Raw genomic sequence first — 23,768 nt, 5'->3', positions numbered from 1 at the left:
GTGTTAGGTAGATACTTAGAAGTACTTATAGTAACATATTAGCATCATTCTATACAAGGTAGAACTTAGGAGTTCTTCATCTGAGAGAGACAGCAGGTATCAAGTATGGATAAATATCTTCATGTCTTGTTTCAAAGGAGAGATCTCTATTTCTGGGGTTAACAATTGATCAATCCTTATATCTTATTCTAAATATATTTCTAGATGATTTGTCTGGGCACACTTAAGAAAACCACTATTAGCTTTATGCCAAAAAGTAGATGAAGTAATTTTACAAAAGTCAATGCAGCAAGACATGTTCCTTTTAATAAATTATTTAACATTTAATTTACTTGAATTTAGAAAAAATATATCCAATGTTAATAAAATAAAAAGAGAAATGATGGGTCATTCAAAATAAATGTAAGCCTTTAGATTGATTTTTCAATAGAGATATTTGCTCTGATGAAGTCTCTTTAAGGTTTCAAAAATAGAGATTAAGACTCAACAACTATAACACTATAATTTATGTGTGCCCAATGCTTTCAAACTGATGTGGGTTCTCTCTTGTTTGTATCCCTATCTGTTGCCAGGATAGCATTTTTCAGACATTCTCATGTGTACCTCTTTACACACTTACTAATTTTGGAAAGCAGAAATAACTATTTATTGGCCCACCTTACTTATATTTACCTGCACTTAACTTAACTGCTTATTAGTTCCTGCAGAATAAAAATAATATACTCAGCAGTGGCAAAATGTTCCTAAAATACTCTGTGAAAACAAAGAAAAATGCTGCAAAGCCTGACTTTATTTTAAATTTATCTACATCTGCCAATGCTGACTTAGTAATATGCCTTGGGAGTATCACTTCATGGCAATTGATGCATTGTGATGTATTATTTTGATTGTGTATGATACGAAAATTCAGCTTCCTTGAGACAATTGAAAAGAGAGTTGGATTTGTTTTTAGTTTAATAAATCATCATGGTTTATTTAACAAGGTATGTGTTTAGTGATATGAAAACTGATACAATCAATACATCTTAAATGTTTCTTCCATGCGTCTTTTTCATCTTCCTGCTTAGCTGTACAGGCAATTTGTGACTTATATAAACACTTTCTTTATAACAGAAAATTAGAATACAAATGGCACTAGGCATTTGGTAAATAAGTCACAGACCAAGAAGTTCTATTATACAGTTTTGAAACCTAATGTAAATGAGTTTCTGTAACCTTAAGACTGACTGATCTGAAGTTTTCAAGGTGTCTTTAATGGCCTTAAGAGAGTACTTGGTTTCCTTCTTACTTCAACCTGCAAACTGAAGCCCACAGAGAGCTCTCATGTTTTTGTTGTTGAGTTTCGGTACCTGTGCAAACCACTTTCTTGAAAAGCTCAAGGTTTTCAAGTCCACTTTGGTATATTTGACTTCTACATACTGCTGACAACGTACATGGTTATGTGGATTAGTCATCACTAGCGTCTCTAAGTAGGACTGCTTTGACATAGTCATGTTCGTTGTTATTACATTTTGCAAGTTGGTGCCAGGCATCATGATCTTCAACAAATTGTTCCAGAAGATACTTATTCAGCTCTAAAATGGCCTCCACATTTCCCCCCTGGGCATTTTAAATGGCAATCTTGTGCTTTCTTGCAGTGGTGTGAATTGGATCTTCTTGCAAAATTCACTCATACAGCTATATAGCATCATCATATCTTTGCATGGCTTTCAATCACATTGCTGTCAAGCACCTGACTCTGTGCCTGTCAGGGAACTGTCTTCTTAAGTCCTCCAGACAAAACAATGCCTAGTCATCCAGACCACAGTCTAGGGCTACAATCATTGCCTGCTCATAATGAAACAAGTATCATTCTCAGGCTTAGAAACATGATCATTAACAGTCTTCTCCAATTTTCATACTTTGATCACTATTTCTTGAGTTTTCTTCTCTCCATTTTCTCTTTTTCTCTTGATTTTGTTCCCAAGTCACATACTAACTCTCTGTGACCTTTTCCATCTCCCTAGAACCTAGAGCTGTGGGGAAAGAGTTGGATTTCAATAGTCAGTTTTAGAAGTTAGTAAGACTTTTTTATTCTTAACAAAAATGACCAAAAGTAGTGAACTGTAAGGTGGGGTCAGTGTGGAGTCTGAAATTAAGCACAATGTCCTCTGTTATATTAAAATAATCTCTCCACTCTATATCTAACTGTATCTTATCTTTGTTTTTGCATTATTAAGCAGCAGTTACCAGGAAAATATTATTCGTTTGTTTTCTCAATGCTGATAGGTCTCATTATGCATTACCACACAATCCCACTTGACAATATTACAACCCATTGTAACAAAAGCTTCCTTTAATGCTGGGATGCAATGGAGCTACAAGTTGTTTTAAATTTTAATTTCACAGGAAAGCTTGCATTGTATCCTTTGCAGCAACATTGTGTTTCCTGAACTAACTGTTTTACCTAAGGAAGTATTGAACAACCTCAAGTTTGAAAAAAAAAATACCTACCATTTGTATATTAACAACTTTCAAAATAAAATTGTTATCAAGTAAAAAAAAAATCAAGTTCAGTATACAATTCGAATAATCTAATAGATGACTTTTTCCCTAAGCCTCAATTCCTACTTTGATACCTCGTAACTCATTAAAGTAAAAAAAAAATAAATAAATAACAAGACAATTTGAACATTGAAAGTTGACACAGTAGTTTTTTTGCTAGCACATGGTAAAGACTTTGAGAGCCAGAGGTAGAGATTACATCACTGGACAAGGGATAGGATCTGTCATTTTGTGTCATCAATTCAAAAGTCAATGCAGTGAAAGAGACCAACAGTGTCTTAGTGACATTATGAAAAGGATTCAGGAATAGTCTTATGGATCCTATGATCCATCTTGGGAGACCCACTGGCCTGGTACCAGGATTCCTATGTCCAAAGCAGCATTGTCTATCTATCTGTTCATCAGAACATGTTCATATACATTTCCAATATTTTCTGACAGTGTCATTCTATGACCCATTTTTCCTACATTTATTGTTTTGTTACTTCTAATTTATTTCTTTTATAGACATTTCCTTTCTTCACTACATCTCATGAGTATTTTCAATTAAAACACCTGAAATGTATTTCATTGTTCTTGACATCCAGTCATTTAAGCAGGCTATTTAACTGACTGGGATGGCTTCTGCTCTTTAGTGATGTTTCTGTCCTGTGTGCCGGCTACTCTTCATTTAGATCATCATGCAGTGGCTCTTCTGTCCAGTTCTATTATTGTCACACTGCATTCACTGATATGCTTTCTCTCCTACGTTTTCTCAGAGTATCTATTCCATCACTTGCTAATTCCAGTTTGCTGATTGGCAACCTGTGCCGCTTTCTGAGAATTTGAAACCTTACATTGAAAATCTTCCACTTTGTATGTTTTGTTCTGTTTATCTTTGAGGGTATATTTATGCACCTATGTAATAAATTTTTTTGTGATGAGTTTCTTTACCAAATAAAAAGACATTTACTGTAGAAAATCTAAACTGCATACTTTCCTACTGCATCCAGCCTTGAATTCCCCACTTGACTGCCTGCTCTTTATCCATCTTCTTCCTCTCCTCTCTCTATCTCCTCTTAATTAAAATTCCTTTGAGTAGTTTGTTCTTTTTTCATCTCTTATTCACAATGTTTTACCAACATTTTATTTACTCTGATGTGCATAAAAGTAGCATCAAGTTTCCTTTAGCAGCATTTCAAAGGCATGCTTAGCTTCCCTCCTCTCCATCCATACTACTGTTGGAAGATTGTCTACTTGGGTTCTATATGCAACTCTTCAGTTAACAGTGTGTCAGAGTAACCCTGGCCCTGAGAGAGAGAGAAAGAGAGAAAAACATAGACAGAAATCTAGAGAGGCAGAAGGGGAGAGAGAGAAAGAGAGAGAGAGAGAGAGAGAGAGAGAGAGAGAGAGAGAGAGACCGAGACAGAGACCCTCAGGGTCTCTGTCTAATTTTACCACTAACTCTATGAACTTTCTTGTTTAAGAAAAGTTTTCTTTGGAGGTATCAAGACCCATGATTGCAAGCTCTACTACAGAGCTACAATAATAAAATCTGCCTCTTACTGATATAAAATGACAGATCAATGGAATGGAATTGAAGACACATAAGAAAATCCACACACATATAGATACCTGATTTTTGACAAAGAACCCAAAATTATACAATAGAAAAATGAAAATATCTTCAACAAATAGTGCTGGTCTAACTGAATGTCTGTATGAAAAATAATGCAAATAGATCCATATCTATCACAAAACACAAGTCAAAGTGAATCAAAGACCTCAACATAAAACCATACACTGAACCCAATAAAACAGAAAGTGGGAAGCAGCATTAAATGCATTGGTACAGGAGACAACATCCTGAACAGAACACTAATAGCACAGGCACTGAAAATCAACAATTAATAAGTGGGACCTCATAAAACTAGAAAATTTCTCATAAAACTAGAAAGCTTCTGTAATACATAGGACACCATCATTAGGACAAAATGGGTCCTAAAGAATGGGAAAAGATCTTCACCCATCCCACATCAGATAGAGGGCTGATTTAAAAAATATGTAAAGAACTCAGTAAACTAGACATGAGCAAACCAAATAATTTTAAAAATGGAGTACTGATCTAAACAGAATTCTCAACAGAGGAATCTCACATGGCTGAGAAACATTTGAAGAAATGTTTAACGTTCCTAGCCATCAAACTCCAAATCCAAACAACTCTGAGATTCTATCCTATACCTATTAGAATAGCTAAGATTGAAAACACAAGCAACAGCTCATGCTGGTGAGTATGGGGAGCAAGGGGGACACTCCTCCATTGCTGGTGAGAATGAAAACTTGTACAGCCAAAGGGAAGTCAATTTGGTGATTTCTCAGAAAATTGGAATCAATCAACGTCAAGACCCAGCTATACAACTCCAGGCATATATCCAAAGGATGCTCCATCATACCACAAGGACACTTGCTTAACTATGTTCATAATTGTCAATGTCATGGTCCAGGCTAGTGTTTTTCACAAAAAGAGGGAGAGTCACACCCATGAAAACACTAGAGAGGTAAAAGCCAGTGTGATGTGTAAAAACATGAGAAACACGTTGAATCATAGAAAAGCTAAAAGCCTAAAATTCTAGTTAAATGTATTTATCCTAACTTTTTGTTACCCGTTTTATTTCTAGGAATAACAAGTCCTTCAATAGTCTCTGCCTTCTGCAGAAAGACGTTTCTTTTTTTTTTAAAGGTATTTTAAAAAATTTATTTAATCATATTTTGGCCAGGTGGTGGTGGTGCATGCCTTTAATCCCAGCACTCAGGAAGCAGAGGCAGGTGGATCTCTGCAAGTTCAAGGCCAGTCTGGGCTACAGAGTGAGTTCCAGGAAAGGTACCAAAGCTACATAGAGAAACCCTGTCTCAAAAAACCAATATATATAATGTGCATTGGTCTGAGAGTGTTAGAACCCTTGGAACTAGAGTTACAGACAGTAGTAAGCTATCATATGGGTGCTGTGAATTGAACTTGGGTCCTCTGGAAAAGCAGCCAATGCTCTTAACTGCTGAGTTATCCTTCCAGCCTTAAAGATTTATTTATTTATGATATATATGAGTGCCTTGTATGCCTACACTCCAGAAGAGGGCATTGGATTCCATTGTAGAAGGTTGTGAGTTGCCATGTGGTTGCTGGGGAATTGAACTCAAGTCCTCTGGAAGAGCAGACAGTGCTCTTAACCATTGAGCCATCTCTGCAACCCAAGAAGCAGCTTCTTTGATAAGGGACGTGATCACTGACCTCGGTTGTCAATTTGACTACATCTGGCCTCAACTAAAATTCAATCTCTTGGACACTCCTGCAAGAGATTTTCTTACTCAGATTGTGTGATGAAGGAAGGCCCATACTAAATAGGGGCTACATTACATCATTTGGTAGTAGCCCAGATTGAAGAAATGGGAGAAGGAAACTTTGCATTTTGCCTGCCTTCTCTCACTCTGGCTGGCAAGTTCATCTATCCTACTCCTGAGGCATTCCTCCTCTAGTATTAGAACTCACTTCTTTGAGATTCCAATATAGATTCAAGATTCTACATTTAGGAGTCTAGCACCAACGGGGACTGCTACACATTCAGTCTTGTGGATTGACTAACTACCAGATTGTCTGTTTTTCTGTTGTGAAACAGCTATAGTTCAGACCACATGTTGTAGGCCATTCTGATAAATACTCCTTATGTGTGTGTGTGTGTGTGTGTGTGTGTGTGTGTGTGTATGTGTATGTATGAATGTATGTGTACATATATAAATATATACACACACACATATATATATTCTCTCATTATATCTCATAGCTATCATTCTATCATAAATAAAAATATACTCATTTTATTAGTCTTGTTCCTTAGAGAAGCCTAACTAATATAAGAGATGAGAACTAAACACATCTGTAAATATGTAATAAGTATTTAGAAGGCAATTAGAAATTATACTGGTTTAAGAAAGTAGCAGTAGTATGTTCTCTAAGATTCATGACCTCATTAGCCAGAGGTAGTTTTTCAGTGCTGGGCATGATCCCTCCTCTTGTGCAGACCTTAAGTCCCAATTATGCTCCTATTGGTTACTGCCAATATATAAGCGCCATTGTTGTACCTTTAAGGATTTCTCACCATGATGGTTACTGTTGTGATTCATAAATATCATGGCGAGGCAGGACTATTGATTGCTTTTCTCTCTGAAAACCTTGCCTATCACCTTCTAGTGCAGTGAAAGCTACTACTCAGACAGGAGGCTTTCACATCAGATTCAGAAAGCCACAACTGGTCAAAATGAAGAGAACAATGGACTATGGGACCCAGCCTCAATAGATAGATGTAGTGGGTGGTCGTTCCAGCTCTGACCTGGAAGTACCACCCACTTTGAGGCTTCAGTAACTGTCATGTATACAAAGTGGAGCCAAGAGAGGACCCCTGAAGACCCGGATGGGCCAGCTCTCTTGGTTCCTGGATCCTGGACACTGGAGGTAGACTGAGCAGAGTTCTCCAGAGAACACTGTTAGACTGTGCTACACCTTTTCCAGACACTGTAACCTATCCCTTTCCTTGTAAGTTACCCCACAAAATAAACCTCCCTTTTAACAAAGTAGAGTTGCCTTAATATTTAAACCAATAGATAGATCTATAAACAACCCCTGCACTAAGGCCCAAGGAACACAGTGGTGAGCAAGTGAGAAGACTGTCAGAGGACCAAGAAATCTGCTACAAGTTTGTGTCTTCTAGATATGACAGGGAAGCTGTATTCATGACATTTCAACAATTGGGCTGTCTGAACAAGTTCTTAAAAATGGCAACATCAGCTGACATGTCAAGTGAATGAGGAAAATCTCACAGGGACCTCATTCCTAGATAAGAAGTACAAGCTATGAGAGAGAAGTAGTCTTCCTCAGGGATGAGCCTCATAAATGTTTATTTAATGCCAACTAGACATACCTAAAAATGTACATATACTAGTGACACTAAATTGACTTAGCAGGTTGCATTTATAAATTTATTTGTGAACATGAATCTCTCTCTCTCTCTCTCTCTCTCTCTCTTTCTCTCTCAAGATTCAGAAAGAGAAAGACTGGATCTCAAAACTGATAGAGAGGAACAGAAGACTCCCAGTGTTGACCTTCACATTCATTCATCCCCCCCCTCCCTCTCTCTCTCTCTCTCTCTCTCTCTCTCTGTGTGTGTGTGTGTGTGTGTGTGTGTGTGTGTGTGTGTGTGTTAATAAGCCATGAATTTGAGAGAAGTGCTGGGTTTCATCATAGGTCATGTGAGGAGTTAGAGAAAGAAGGGGAAAATAAAAAATGATGTAAATTTAATTTTTAAATGCTATAGAAAAAATAAAATAATGAATCACCTGAGTACACTCTGATTGAATACTTAAAATCCCAGGATTTTCCAGGAAATCTGGGGGTAAATGCAGTGTTGTGGTGTGGGCCCTTTGGAAAGTATCCTAGACAGGCAAAGAAATTTGGTTTTCAAATATCCAGGGTCTGTTTTGGCCATGCACTGAATATTTACCTCATCGATCTCTTTGTAAGCTAATGCACACACATCCAGATACAATTTTAATAACAACTAGCAACAATTGGCTAGTGAAAACCCTGGTAAGGAAGGCTGGCAACATTACAAGTCAATAATGAGAAAGGACAAAAATGAAGGGAACTCATCCAGAACCATCAGAGTAAATCACTTACGGAAACATTAAGTCCTAATTGAAAAAATACCACATGTTAATAACCCTTGTGGTGCCTCTGGAGGATGGGCTTGTTGGTGGGCATCCAGTGGCCTGCCACCAAGAACAGAAAATATGGATGTAACCCAATGTTGGACTTTCAGAACTAAACACTATCTCCCGCCTGGCTTGGAACATATTTACATGATTTGGGCATCTTGTATTAAGGATAACTTCCTATTGAAAAAAATGAATGTAGGCATGTGTATAGGCACTGATGGAGGAAAACTTCTCCTGAGGTCTCAGACACTGTGAGGATGCAAAGCTCTGGAGAAGGTACCATCATACTTGAGTCTTGCCCTTGGGATGGGAGATAAGAAGTTCCAGGTAACTATGCAGGTCTCATTTGACAGAAATTGGCCAGACAGAGTCACTTGTTAAAATTTTAAAATGTTCCATATATATTTTACACTTCCTGCATGATGTTATAGTAGATACAAGAAATGTCATTAATATCCTGAAACAACTTAGCCAAATTACCAACTCTCGGCTTCCTCTTTTTGATAGTAATGACAATCTGCCTATTCAGCAAATCTGCCTAATGAAACTACAATTTGACCTTTAATTTTTCATTACATTAAGGTCTCTAAGCTTGCCTGTCCTACAATCTGCTCCTTTGTATCTGCTGATCTACTTCACGTCCCCTCTGCTGCTTTTACACGCTTACTCTTTTGAATGCACCTTAGTTATTAGAATAGAAGGGAGTATGCTTCTGCTCCATGTATCATGTCTGAGACTGGATATTAGTTTCTTCTGTTCTGTTGGTTTTTTTTTCTTCATAGATATGGTGTCTCATGTCTTCTCTGTGGTGTAGAGACTCCATACTGCTTCTCAATGCCCCTGCATTCTTCATAGATGTGGTGTCTCACGTCTTCTCTGTGGTGTAGAGACTCCATACTGCTTCTCAATGCCCCTGCATTCTTTCAGCAGTGCAAATGTTAGGAGCTCATATTTCTCCCCTTTGTTGTTAGTTGGGTTCCTATTGTTGTGACAAAACACCATGACAGATAGAGACTTGAAGAGGAAAGGGTTTATTCGGCTTATACTCTGTCAGTAAAGGAAGCCAAGGCAGGAATTCAGGATAGCTACCCAGAGGCAGTAATTGAGGCATGGACAAATACTGGCTTTTCAGCTTGCTTTCTTATATAACTCAGAACCACCTGCCTACTGGTGACTACCTCCAGTGGGCATGGCCCTCCCACACCAATCCTTAATGAAGAAAATGCCCTACCAACTTCCCCGTGGACAATCTGATGGAGGGGCTGTCTCAACTGAGTTTCCCTTTCCCAGGTAACTCTATCTTGTCACTCCAGATTTCAAAGTTACAATATGCTACACACACACACACACACACACACACACACACACACACACACACACACACGCAGACACACATAAACACATGCACCATCACCACCACCACCACCACCAACAAAACAGAAAAAATGAAAAAAACCTTGACCTTCCATAAATACCAAAGCCCTTTGGACTTTTAATAAAACCCTTTTTTTTCTGGAATGTGGAGAAACTGAAGGATGCTTTTGTGCTGTTCAGAGATATGAGGTATCCACCTGAATATACACAAGGAAGTCTTCCAAGGAATTTAGAGTAAAAAGACAAGGAAAACACATTCCCCACCTCCTTTCCCCAAAGAGAGGAGGGCACTGTTGTATTTCTAACTACCTATATCCTTGTATGGATCAAGGATGAACTCTCAGAAAACATACATGATCTGTCACATAATGGTTTGCATTTAAGTTTGTCTGTCATTGCAGAACCAAAGGCTTTCTTCTTTTTAACAGTAAATCATTTCTGGAAAGACAGAAAACAATTGGTTTGATAGCAAGTAGTTTTGATGACATGAATGGCCTTGTGTGAGGGCCTTGAGCTCATATATGGCATCCTTACCTAGGATAGTTTTCATTATATATGCATGTGTGGAGGGGGTGCACATGCATGAGTGTACATTTGCATATGGAAGCTGTGAGTTGATGTCAGGTGTCTCTCTCAATCCCTTTCCTCTTTATATATTGAAGCCTCATCTCCCTGAACCCGAATCTTACCATTTTGGCTAGTCTGTCTGGCTAGCTTGTTTTAGAAATTCCGCATCTCAATTTCCTGTGAGCTGGGATTGCAGGTAGGTCACTGTGCTCATCTGGCTTTCAACTGGGTTTTGGTGAGCTAAACCCAGCAATCACACTTGCTCACAAATGTTATACCCACTGAGCCATCTCCCCAGCCCAATAATTTAAAAATTGATTTTCAAGTTGTCAGTCAACTTGAAGGTGATCCCATGTTAGTTTGGGAGGAGTTCAGTATAGGTTTAAAAAAGATTTAATATTGTTTCCATTGTTTGTCTTTTCTTAGTTGCACAAGTATATTTACACTTCTCAAAGGAACTAGATGGTCTATGGCTTTAAAATTAGATAATCTTCCACTCTGTGTCTGTTGACACTAAGCTTGAATGGTTAGCCCTGGTAGTCTTAAAACTGGCATGCTACTGTAGAAAGGCACGGTTTATGTATATACACATGGAGACTCTAATACAATGTCTAGCATTGGAATGAAAAAATGACAGTGATAAGTGGGCTTTTCAGAGTGCTCTACCTTGGGTCTGTGAAGGAAGGGGATGCACGCCTGCAGGGAAAGGCAGACAATCTGACTCATTGGTATTCTCCACAGTGTTGTTGTATGGTCCATCCATCCCTGGACAATTTCTGTTGTATACATTCCCAGAAGCAAGAAGGAGATAAATGCAAAGTGAAAAGTGGGCCTTCCAGTGAATTAAAGCCTCTGCCACTGTGACTGGTTCTCAGTTGAAAAGTAAACTTAAAAAGAAGAGAAAACTAGTATTGTTGCTCTAATCAAATCCAGGGTTTCCATGCTGACAAAAAAGAGACTGTATTGAAAAGCTCATAATTAAGTGACAGGGTAATGATATCTCAGGGTTTTTATTCTATGTCTTTGCTTATAGTCATTTATTTATTTATTTATTTATTTGTTTGTTTATATACTCTTTGTCTTCCAAAAAATTGAACCCAATTATTCCTGCTCATTTGAATTTGCATGTGTTCCAGCTAACTGATTAGAAATAGGATGAGGTTATGGAATGTCCCCTCCATGCTGATTCCCTGGTATTAAAGCACCGCCTAATTGACAGTTCCCTGGACATATAAGTCTATCTAGCTGGCACAGAAACTGGAGAAAGAAACTATAATGAGTGTGTACAATTGGACCTTGAAAAACACAGTTTGGGGTTGGGGATTTAGCTCAGTGGTAGAGCGCTTGCCTAGCAAGCACAAGGTTCTGGGTTCAATCCTCAGCTTAAAAAAAAAAAAAAAGAAAAGAAGAGAAACACAGTTTGTGTAGGCCTAAAAGATGACTAGAAAATGGTCAGCAGTTGTCAACATAGTTAAAATTCAGATGGAAGGACAATTTTTTTTTATCATTATCAAATGTTAAATCATGTTGGAAGAAACAGATGTTTAGTCCTGGCATGCATACTGAACATATGCTAGCATGTTGGTGTATTTTGTTATTTCTCATATAGCTATAATTTAAATTCTCTAGCTTAGGTTTCTACTTCCTGTGTTCCATTTTGCTTCCTTTCCCTCAGATTGCAATTGAGAGGTAGGTAGATTATGTATATATATATAACTTTATACATGCATTTATATGCAGTATGTATTTTTCTGGAGGTACAATTCATTCACATAAAGAAAATATGCCCACATAACACTGGGATACAGATGAATGCTTACTACAGCCTGGCTTAGATCCAAGAATTAAAAACAGCCAGTTTGCTAAACAATAAAGCTAAAGCTTTTCTAAAATGTTTTATTTGTACTGTGAAATATTTTGTAAAAGAATGAGTTGCCTTATTTACTTTAGACATATATACTAATAGACATTAATTTCAAAAATATAACTTTAAACAAAAGAGTTACACTTGTTTTTTTTTTTTTAAAGTGGATGGTAACAGAAAGGCAGCAAGATGGGCTTCTTTCTCTTTGACCCAGAGTCTGAGCTTGAGGGAAAGGCAGGAAGAAGCTGGGTACTTAGATGTCCTGCCCTTCTTGTGTTTGGTCAATATCCCCCATGGTATCTTCAAAACTTTTATAGTTCTGTGTTTTCTGTTTTTCCTTTAGGGCCATGGTCCAGGTGCTCATTTGATGTTGCCATGGATGAATTTGTGCTCTCTGGTCGAGACCCTTTTCTAATGTAATTGTGGCTACAGAGGTACCATCACTTCAGGACCATTTGTGGGACTGTTGAGCAATCTGTGTTTTTCCATTGAAGTGCTCTTACATGTTATCCAAAAAGCTTCTGGGAAAATTTCTGCAGGTCTGTTTCTAGGGGCTGCATACCACTCTCATGCTCTATATACACCACTACATTTCATGGCACTGTGAGTCTGTGGCCAGATGATGTCTACAAATGCATAGCTTAAATCTCCCTTTCATTCTTTTCATATACACTGTATACTAATCTTATTTAGATACATAAACATGTTATTAAAGTTACTGGCAAGATTGTGCATCAGTTGAGCAGAAGCTAGCTTCTTTACCACATTGAAATCTCCAGTATTAAACTCGGTGTCTTTTGCTTGGTATTAGGTTTCTTTCCCTAATGACTGTGGTTTTCTACATACATACAAACCATGCACACTTATATTAAATTTACATATACATATGCTGTTTATTCAGAAGGATTATACATATTATTTTAGAAGCATGTGTGTTCCATGTTTATTCTTAGTTCATATACAATTTATTTTGTAATACTCATCTTGTTTCTGTGAACTTGACCAGCTCATGTATCATTTCTCAGCAAATTTTGTTCTGTTTGGTAAATCACTGGAATTTTCCAAGTGAGCAGTCATGCCTCCACTACCATCATCATCATAACCATTATTATTACTCCTCCTCTTTATCATTTTCCATAATCATCATCACCATGATACTCATCATTATCATTGTCATCTTCATCATCACTACCACCATCATCAAATCCATCATCACCACCACTGTCATCAATCAAACTCATCATCAATACCACAGTCATCCATCTTGCTACTTCTCTTCTTCCTCATCATCATTATCACTATCATCATCATCATCATCATCATCCTCATCATTACTATCAACAGCACCAATCACCACCATTGTCACCGTCATCCTCCTTATCAGGATAATGTAATGTGTTCTTTCAGTGCTGATTGATATGGCCTTTCTCAACTGGCTGGAATTTCTAGTATGCTACTAAGTCAATATTCTTGTCTTTTATAAAGGAGACTGAAAATTTCAAGTTAATTACTTATACGCTGATAGTTTTCTCCCATAAAACATACAAATCTGAAGATTTTGATTGCTGAGACAGGCTTCTTTATGTAACTCTGGCTGTCCTGGACTTTGCGTTGTAGATCAGGTTGGCCTTAAACTCAGAGATCTACCTGCCTATGCCTTCCAAGTGCTTGAATTAAAGGAATTCACCACAATGCCCAGTAATCTGGAGATTTCTTTTTCCTTGGACTTATGAGGCTGTTCAAATTTTGCTGTGTCTGAATGAGTTGTGTTGTAAACATTTCCTGGTTGAGAGCCAGTCTCAGTCTAGAAATTTTCTCCTGAAGGACAGTGATGTCCAAGAGCATGAGGACATATTTGAGTCAGAAATGTAGAGCACAGAAAAGACAACTGGAGAAAATTGTGAAGGAAAGTGTCAGCCCCTTCATGAACACACATTTCACTTTCCTGTGTAAAATGTGTGTGTGTGTGTGTGTGTGTGTGTGTGTGTGTGTGTGTCTGTGTATGTGTCTGTGTCTGTGTGTGTCTGTGTTTGTGTGTGTCTGTGTATTCCAAAGTTGATACCTATAATTATTTCAGCATGCTACTTGATGGATAACCCACTTTCCCAACATGGTTTGTTGAGGAGATACTCTTACCTGTTGAATACCTTTAAGATTTCTTTAGAAGAGCTTATGTCATGTGTGAGTATATAATTTTAGCCTCTCCTCATTTCCACCCATCTGCTGCATTTGCTTTTGCAAATATTATGCTGCCTATTGCTGCAATTTCAGAATTAGCCAGGAAATCTGAAAGCCCAAGTCCTCTTTAATGTTAGTCTTCCTCATGAGTGTTTGCTATTTTAGGTAGTTTGCATTTCCATTTAAAATTTACTCTTAGTTTTCCAATTCTGCCATTTTAGTTTTAAAACAGTCTGATACAGTTCTGAATATCCTTGTACAGAATCCATCAAACAATCTGGAAGATGCCGTAATTTGAATCTGTAATGGCTCCAAATTACTGGTATTAAAGGTATGGTTCTCAGGCTGGCACTACTGGGTAACCTTTTACTGTGGAATTTTTAAGCAGTGAGATCTAGTGGGAGGTTTTATGTCATTGGGGGTGTGTCCTTGAATGGGATAGTAGACTCCTTTGTGTTTCTTTTTGTTCACCCAAGGCAGTAGGATTAATCAATCATCAACTGAAACCTCAAAACTTGTGAGCCCAATATAACTTTGCTCTTTTATATATTTAAAGCATTTTCTGTAGTGACAATAATCTGATGAGCACAGACAGGAATTAGCACATGAATAATATTCAATAAATGATTGTGGTCTGTGTTTCCATTTATCTCTGTTTACATAGAACCTTTAAAAGAAATATCAGAATAATTTTAAGCATCTTTAACAATTGTAACATTTCAAATCTTGTTTTATTGCAAGTAGAAATGTGGTTCATATTCCACATGCTAATCTTTTCATCTGTGACTTTGTTGACGACTTAGCTCCAGCTCTAGAACCAGGGAGCCCAAGGGTCAGAGTTATTCACCCTGCAAACACCTTTTTTGCTTTTTACTTTCCAAAGTTTACACCTACCAACTTCTCTCTTCTTTATCTTCTCTTGCTTTTTCTCTCCTCTGTTGTCTCCCTAGCTTTCTTTCAGTTAACTGCTCCATTTCCTATTTTCCTCCTTTCCCTTAGTTGGGATGATGAGAACCTACAAAGCACGTTTAATAGAAATGGAGAAGATCATAAACTACAACGCCATATATGAATGTAAATGCTTTGTGTGTAAACTTTAAGAAAATACAGGAGAATTTAACTTCAGCTGAAAAGCAGAAACTATCTAGTAAGAGCTGACAATGCTCCTGTCCCACATGTAACAGAACAGTTCAGTATGATACCCAAGTGTTATGTCAACTCTTCTAGATGTGGGTAACCTTCTCGGTGTTTTAAAACTTAATATTTTAAAAGTTATATTATTATGTCTACATATTGTGATGTGATCCATGTTGATAAATGCATCGTTTTGCATCTTCTTTTTCTCACCTGTATGATCTGCACTCTACAAACTCAAGGATTTTGATGTATTTACTCAAGTCTTGCTATTGTTTTCATTACTTTAAACACTATGTCACGCTCAAGGATTCTGCTATATTTACTTGTGAAGTTATGATGATGTTTCCTTTGTTTTAACCACTGTGTGCCATGTTCTTTATTAATTTCTCTGTATCCTTCTGTATACTCACAGTTACATTTCTCTGTAATTGCAAAAGTTGCAAAAGATAAATCAAAGATGTACCTGTCACTGTTTTCAGATAAAAATGTCTGAACAACTTTTTTATTCCCATTTTTCCCTTTAGTAGGTATTACAAGAGGGCTGGGGATATGCCATGCAAGTGTAAGGACCTGAGTTCACATCCTTAGCACCCACTTAAAACGTGAGTGTGTAGTGCGAACATCTGCAATTTCAGTGCTCCTACAGAGATCTGGAAAGAAGAGACAGGGTAATCCCCAGTAGGCTCAGAATCCACTTGGTCTGGCCTATACGCAATGGACAGATAGTGAAGAGGCCCTGCTTTTTACAAGGTAGCAGGTGCTTTGACCAATGCTTGAAGTTGACTAACTTCTACATATGTGGTATGCTATGCATATGCCTGTTCAGACCCATGAATTCATACACACACATAGGCACACATTTACACACACTTGTTTTTGAGAGCTCCTGTTTTTCAGAGCTCTACTGAATCTTGTTCCTCATGGTTTAACATTTTATGCTCATCTGATAACAATGGAGTTGTATTCCTTTAGGTTTTGACCCCAGTTGTCTGATTATTTACATAATTGAGAGGTTTAGCAGTATAAATTGATCTTCAAATGTATCTATTCTGTTAATTCTGTTCAGCTTCCTATTGAATATTTATATTTATCTTATGTTTTTATACCTTTTAAAAACATATAATCTTTGGTAGTTAGTACATGATCCTATTCCAGTATCTCTCACTCTCTCTGTCTCTCTCTCTCATAGACACACACACACACACACACACACACACACACACACACACACACACAGATTCCCTGATGCATTTTATAAGCATAACTTTATGTTTATGTAATAAAAATATCAATATTTTTTCTTGTAAACCTTTATATTAAATTATTCATGGTGTGTGTGTGCATGTGCACATGTGTGCATACGTACATTTGTGTATAAGCATATGGAGTCAGAATTCGACACTGAGCATCTTCTATCATTTTATTCATTTATTTATTGGTTTATTTTGAGACAGTGTCTCTCATTTAACCTGGAGGCAATAAATTTGGCTGGTTGGCTGGCCAATGAGCTCTGAGAATCTGCCTGTCCATATGTGCTCTGCTCCTCTCAGTGAGATGGTTACAGGCACTGCTGGGTCAGCCTTTTCACAGAGGTGCTGAGGAGCCAACTCAACTCCTCATGCTTGTGTGACAAGTACTTTACCAACTGAGCCATATCCTTAGTCCAAATATTTTATATCCTATTTTCTATAAGTTTGAAGCTTCTGAGGTCATCCCAGTGTATGTAATCTTTTCTCCTTTTAAGGTGTGTGGGTTTGGCTCTCCATATAAAATTTCTTTTAGTGTGCTTTGTAAATGAGAGATTGATTCCCCATTGAGACCATCAAGACAAATGACTGCACCTCCTTCTTTTACTGAGTGGCATTATCTTCAGGGTGAGTGGCATTCAATGTGTGGTGCAGTTTGTTCCCCATTCCCTCTGCTCCATGTTCATTTCATAGCAGTGGTTTGTTATGGTAAGGGTTCAAGGTCAAGGGGGAAGGTCCAGATATGCTCTGCTGCTCTTACCAGTATTCTCTTCCACATAACTTAGCATCAGTATGTCAGCTCTTAGGAAATCTAAGAAAAGAAAACTGTTGGAATTTTGATAAGTGTGCATTTTGAATATGTATTTTGAAGGACACAGCACATAAACATGAGGTAGACTGTGCAACTGTATGAACACATGGTGTTATCAAACCACAGGGAACAAGCATTTCCACGCACTTAAACCATAACTTCTTTGTATCTGAATTGTGCAAACTCCTCTCCTCTGCATTTATGTTGGTTTGCACATTAATTTGAGAAAAATGGGCAACTATCAGATACGTTTCTGTCACAGAAGGCATCCTGGCTCATTTATTTCAGCCTACTTTCATCTATATCAATTTTCATGAAGTATTTTGTCTACATGGGTCCCACACTTCTTGTAATAACTTTACTTTCCCACAGTTTTGCTATTGTTTGTGGTATCTTCTTTTTATAGGTACGTTTTCTTTGTTCCTAGCACGTAGATTAGTTTTTATATACAACCCATATTTATGACAAACTCACCAAAGCCCTTGAATGTTTCTATGTTTTCCATTTATTGAATTTGCTATTTTGTTCAAAAGCAAGATCTGTAAACAATGGTAGTTTTCTTTCTTCTCTTATGTCTGTGTACACTTGAAAGATCTACTGTGCTGATGGTGAAGCAAAGGACAATGAACTTGGGTTAGAGACCTACAGTGGATACCTGAGTAGTTTGGTGGACAGCTAATTCATCACCCTTGTCTTCATGGTTCCCTGTGTTGGGTTAAGCATGTAATTACTCATTGTATGTTTCTGTAATATCAACTTTGTTAATACTTTTTTAAAGATCTTCTGTATCTTCAATGGCATTTTTGCTCATATGTTGATGGGTATTTTAAGTGGATGTTTCAAAAATTTCCCTAACTTTATGTCAGTTTTTATTTTGTAAATTTTATATAATTTTATCAACTTTAGACTTCTTTTGAGACATAAAATTTGGTAAGAGTCATTTTGAGTAAAATCCCACCAAATGTAAGCAACAAGAAGTTTATTTCTGAGGTTCTGGAGATTGGGGCCCTCTTCCTGACTATCTAATGATGGCTTTCTTTTGAATTCTTACATGACCAGGGACTAAGTGAATAACTCTAATGTCTCTTATGCAGCCAAGGATTTTATCCTGAAGACATAATCTCATCAGCTCATTTAACTTAATTACTTTCCCAAGGCTGTATCACCCAAAGCTGCCACACAATGGATCACTGTTTCAAGATATAAATTTTGCATAGATACAATTCAGTTCATGTCATAGTCAGTGTTCTACTGCTGTGAAGAAACAGCATGGCAACTTTTAGGAAGGAAAGCATATAACTTTAGTTTGCTCACAATTTCAGAGGTTTAGTTGTCATGGTAGGGAGAGTAGTGGCATGCGGGCAGACATACTGCTGAAAAAGTTGAGAGTTCTACATCTGGATCAGTAGGCAGTAGGAAGAGAGAGGGGCACTGGACCTAGCTTGAGCTTTTGAACCTCCAAGCCCACCCCCAGTGACACATGTCCTCCAACAAAGCCACATCTACTTCAACAATGCCACTCTTCCTAAACCTTTAAAATAGTGCTATTCCCCAGTGGCCAAGATTTCAAATATGTGAGCGTATGGGAATCAGTCTCATTGAAACCATCACAGTCCATAATATCTTGTCAGTAACTGTCCTTCTTGTTTTCTAATATGATTTTGGTTTTGCCCAAGGCATCTTTTCAGCTAACGATTTCTGTAGTATTTATCTCTTTCTAATAGTGCCATTAGCTCATGCCACAAATCTCAATGTGCCACTGGAGATTTTTAAAAAAATCAATGAATATGATAATGCCATTTATTAAGAAGCTACCCAGAAAAAAAAAAGCAGCTACACAGTTTCATTTAATTCAACATTTACATATTCAGATTTTTTTCCTTTCCCTTGGATTTTTGCTTGGTTATTGTGTTTTCAATTATCTTTTGTTTCCTTTTTATTGATCAGGGAGGTTTAATTATCATTCTACATTTTTATTATCCTGGTTTGGAATTTATATGGTTCTGTTATTTTAGCTGTTATGGTTTTATTTTCAGTTAAAAAGCCAGTAGAATAGATAAGTGACCACTTCCCTCTCATTCTGAACTATGTAAATGTCTTCAGTTCCTTTTAATTATAATCAGTGCTTTTCATCTGCATTAATTATTAAAAATACTTTTCTTGAAATAATACTTAACTTGAAATTTCAGTGTGCTGCTTAAATTTTTTTGTCAACCTGACACATGCTGTTATCATCTGAGAAGAAATAGCCTTAATTGAGGAATTGTCTCCATCAGAATGGCCTCTGGGCATGACTGAGGATTGATGAGGAAGAAGGCAGCCCCCTGTGGGTGGTACCACCCCTGAGCAGGTGGTCTGGGGCTGCCTAAGTCCCAGATGCAAGGAATGGCTTTTTGGAACACATTTCCTATGGTGGGCTACCTTGCTGAGCCTTTGACACAGGGGGAGGAGGCTCCATTCTGCCTCAACTTATTATGGCAGACTTTGTTGACTCCCCAAGGGAGGCCTTACCCTCTCTGAGGAGTGGATGGCGGGTGGGATTGGGGAAGGGGGAGGTGGGAGGTGACATAGGGGTAACTGGGATTGATATATAAAATGAAAAAACCACTTTTTTAAAAACTAGAAAAAGAAAGTAATATAGAGAGCAAGCCAGTAATCATGATTTAATCATAACTTTTACTTCACTTCTTGCCTCCAAGTTCCTGTCTTGCTTGAGTTCCTGCCCTGAGTTCCCTCAGTGATTGACTGACTGTCATCCAGATGTGTAAGCCAAATATACTCTTTCTCCTTCAAGTTGCTTTTAGTCATGGTGTCTTATCACAGCATTAGAAAGAAAATTTTTAGGACATTGGTCAACTCTAATTTTTGTGTAATGAGTGTTCATTATGATTTTCCTTAATGTTGAATAATTTCTCATGTTTTTCAGGTATTCAGTCTATATTTGTTTGCTTTTCTTACCATTCTCCCTTTTCAGTTTAGTGAGAGACAGTTGTTGACCACATCAGTTTTGTTTGGAATTGTGATACATTTCTTGCTCTTCTTGAACGACTGTTTCAGGAATGTTGGGCTGCTGGGTATTTTCCTCCCCATGTTTGATGTATTGGAGCATTGTCTCCTAGTTCCCACTGTCTTAGAAAGTCATCATTTGCCTGCATTGTATATCTTTTGCTTGTGATATCTTTATTCAGAGACAGCTTGAGATCTTCCAGTTTCCTTGTTTATAAATAGCTTTATTATAATGTTTTTTAATACTTTCCCCTTAGTTTATTCTTTGTATCATAGTAATTCCTATTAAAACTAAGATTGCATGACTTTTTTTAACACAGAAATATCTCACTAATACATCTGTAAATAGTTCTCTGTTCTAAACTTAACTTTATATCTTCTTCTGAAATTTGTATTCTAAACTCTCGTTTTTATCCAACACATTTCAATGATCCTTTCACATATTTACTTATTTCTTTAGCCAGAAAATGCATTCATGATGTCCTTCAATCAATCTAAGCTTTATATTTCTTCTGTTACTATTTTTCTGCTTCTTTTATGAGACAGGTTCTCATTCTGTAGCACAGGTTGGTCTTCAGCTCAAGGTGATTTATCTGCCTCAGCTTACCAAGTGTTGGCGTTGTAGACATAGTTCACCTTGCTCCCATTATTTATTACTATGCTTCATGCTTAGAAAAGCTGTCTGCACTTTCTGAACTATATCTTACTTTATGACCATATTATCTAGTCTACCATTTGTCATTATTTCTATTTTCTCTGTGAGAATTATAATAAATTTTAGATTGGCAATCAGTTTTGCTTTTATTGCACTTTATTTTTAATTAAAAAAAATTGGGGGGGGGTTCAAGACAAGGTTTTTCTGTGTAGTTTTGGTGCCTGTCCTGGATCTCACTCTGTAGACGAGGCTGGCCTCAAACTCACAGAGATCTGCCTGGTTCTGCCTCCCAAGTGCTGGGATTAAAGGCCACCACCACCACCTGGCCTTATTTTATTTTATTGTTCATGGTCTTTCAGAATTTTAATTATGAAGCTTATTTCAATATAAAATGCAGAGAGAGTTTTCTTGGTTGTGTTCTGATCACCAGGCCATACATAGTCCACTTATGAATTTTCAACTTTATGTTTCCAAACCAAATAGAAAATGTAAACCTAAAATTCAAATAGTCATAAGGATCCAATGCGTGCAAAAAATTTTTCAAGACATCATGTTTGCCATGTTATTATACATGAAATCTAATCCTGTACTGTGCATTGCCTAGTGCTAAGGATACTCCTTCTGAAATGTGTGCATCTGTTTTTATGGGATGGTTGGATCGGTACATATTTACATGGTATAGACCATTACATACCTCAACTATGAAACCACAGTTGCATTTGTAGTGCTTTGCTGATTGAAATGTAGCTATTTGACATCTATCTACAGATACTGAATAATCAATAAGTACAGATATTGGTTATTCATTATCTGTAATGTTACAACTACTAGGTAACTACCAGGGAGATCAAGGCTCTCTTAGGAGTTCTTAGTGTTGTTAATAATAAAATTTAGAGATGGGCTCAAAACAAGACTCAAGGGCAGTTTTATTTAGGGTGTGAGAGGAAACAAGAAAGTGAAGCTGTAAATCTTGGCAGTTGTAGGGAAGAAGGAGATGGACAAGAGGAAGGAAGAGAGAAGCCATGCCTTTTTGAGTTAGAGTCCAAGACAGCAGGCAAGTTCAGCAGTGGTGGTCAGCAAGCAGCTTCATGGGAGGAGCAGACTTGAGAGAAAGAATGCCGGAGAAAGGAACCTACTCCTGTAGCCAGTATTCAGAACTAAAAGAAATAGAGATAAGGAATGGGAAAATTATGTGGTTTTTTTTGTTCTGTTTTGTTGTTATAATTCAGAAAACTCAGCAGATTTCATGGTGAAGGCTCCACAGTTGGGCACACAGAAGAGAGGCTTCTGGAAAGTATAAGTTCATAATTTCACTAAGAGAATAAATATTCTTCCCATCGCTTTAGCATGTCTTATGGTGAGTAAGTTTTCCCAATGAATAGATTTCTGGTCACATGATCAATGTGCCCAGTTGGATTAAATCTTGGGGAGAAACAATATTACACAATATTGTAATCTTTTGAGTAGATCAGAATGGCAGGTTTGTTTCCTTCTTTGGACCGGGAAGAATTATCTTTCTCTTTTAATGGACTTCAACAAAGACCTTATATACCCAACTTTTTATGGGGTATTTTAAACTCCAAGAAATAACAAGTCAGATGTTTCCCTTTCTAGTGTTACCAGAAAAATAGGAGATGAGGTCCAAAGCCAAGCCTGAGGGAGGAGTCAGTTCTCCTTGACCTCTCTGCCTCACTACATGACATTTTCAGGGAAGATCTGTCAAATACATGTTGCCCATTTACAAATCAAGCACTGAGCTGGGAGGAGGGGGTGATCCAATTAGTAGCAATTTCTGGAAGTATTGACTAGAATTCTCCTGAAGGATAGGAGTGGGGTGGAGAGAGAAGAACATGTTGAATAGTTGAAAAACTTCTGTAGGACACAACAACACAGTGTTACAGAGAGAATGATAGAGATGATCAGGTTGCGCGTGTGGATTTGAACCCTAGAGCACCCTATTTCTGGCTACATGGTGTTTCTCCATGTCCTACCAAGCCCCTGAAGTCCCACAGCCTGCTTATAAAATAATCAACAGAGGCTTAATATTATTTATAACTGCTCAGCCATTAGCTTAGGCTAACTGCTTCTAAACTCAGCCCATTTCTGTTAATCTATATGTGGCCAAATGTTTCATGGCTTTACCTGTGTGCCATTACATGTTGATCCTTGGGCGACTGGCTAGTGCCACTCTTGTCCTTCCTGTTTCTCCCTTTGAATTTTCTACCTGCCACTAAGCTGCCTTGCCATGGGCCAAATGGTTATATTTATCAACCAATCAGAGCAACACATATTTGCAGCGTGAAGAAAGACATTCCCCATCAACATGGCCTTCAGTTCCTTCATCTAATACAGAATTCTTGCTTCAAATGACATTTGTGTGCAGTAGGTGAGATGGTACATGGACCTTGATTAGAATGGTAACTAGGGCCATTTCCTAGCTACACTCCCTTTAAAACATTTTCTAAAGTTCAGTAATGCACAATATTTCATACATGTAGTAATGAACCCCAGCCTTACTCAGAGGTTACAGTCTATCACAATCTTCTTAGAGGATAATAGACAATTGGTATTAGACTTATATTTAACAAGGTCATCAGTCAAACACAGCATTAGTGCTTTAAACAAAGAATAGAGAGAGAGAGC

The 23,768-nt window shown here is 37.5% G+C and overlaps 1 pseudogene; it reads right to left on the bottom strand.

The window, feature by feature from the left end:
• Nucleotides 1–1,154: 1,154 nt before the first annotated feature.
• LOC118569395 lies at nt 1,155–1,998 on the bottom strand (annotated as a pseudogene).
• Nucleotides 1,999–23,768: the final 21,770 nt, after the last annotated feature.

This window comes from Onychomys torridus, chromosome 18 (assembly GCF_903995425.1).
Source record: "Onychomys torridus chromosome 18, mOncTor1.1, whole genome shotgun sequence".
Classification (NCBI taxonomy): Eukaryota; Metazoa; Chordata; class Mammalia; order Rodentia; family Cricetidae; genus Onychomys; species Onychomys torridus.
The sequence above is the reverse complement of the archived record's forward strand: the minus strand, read 5'-3'. Positions and strand labels throughout refer to the sequence as shown.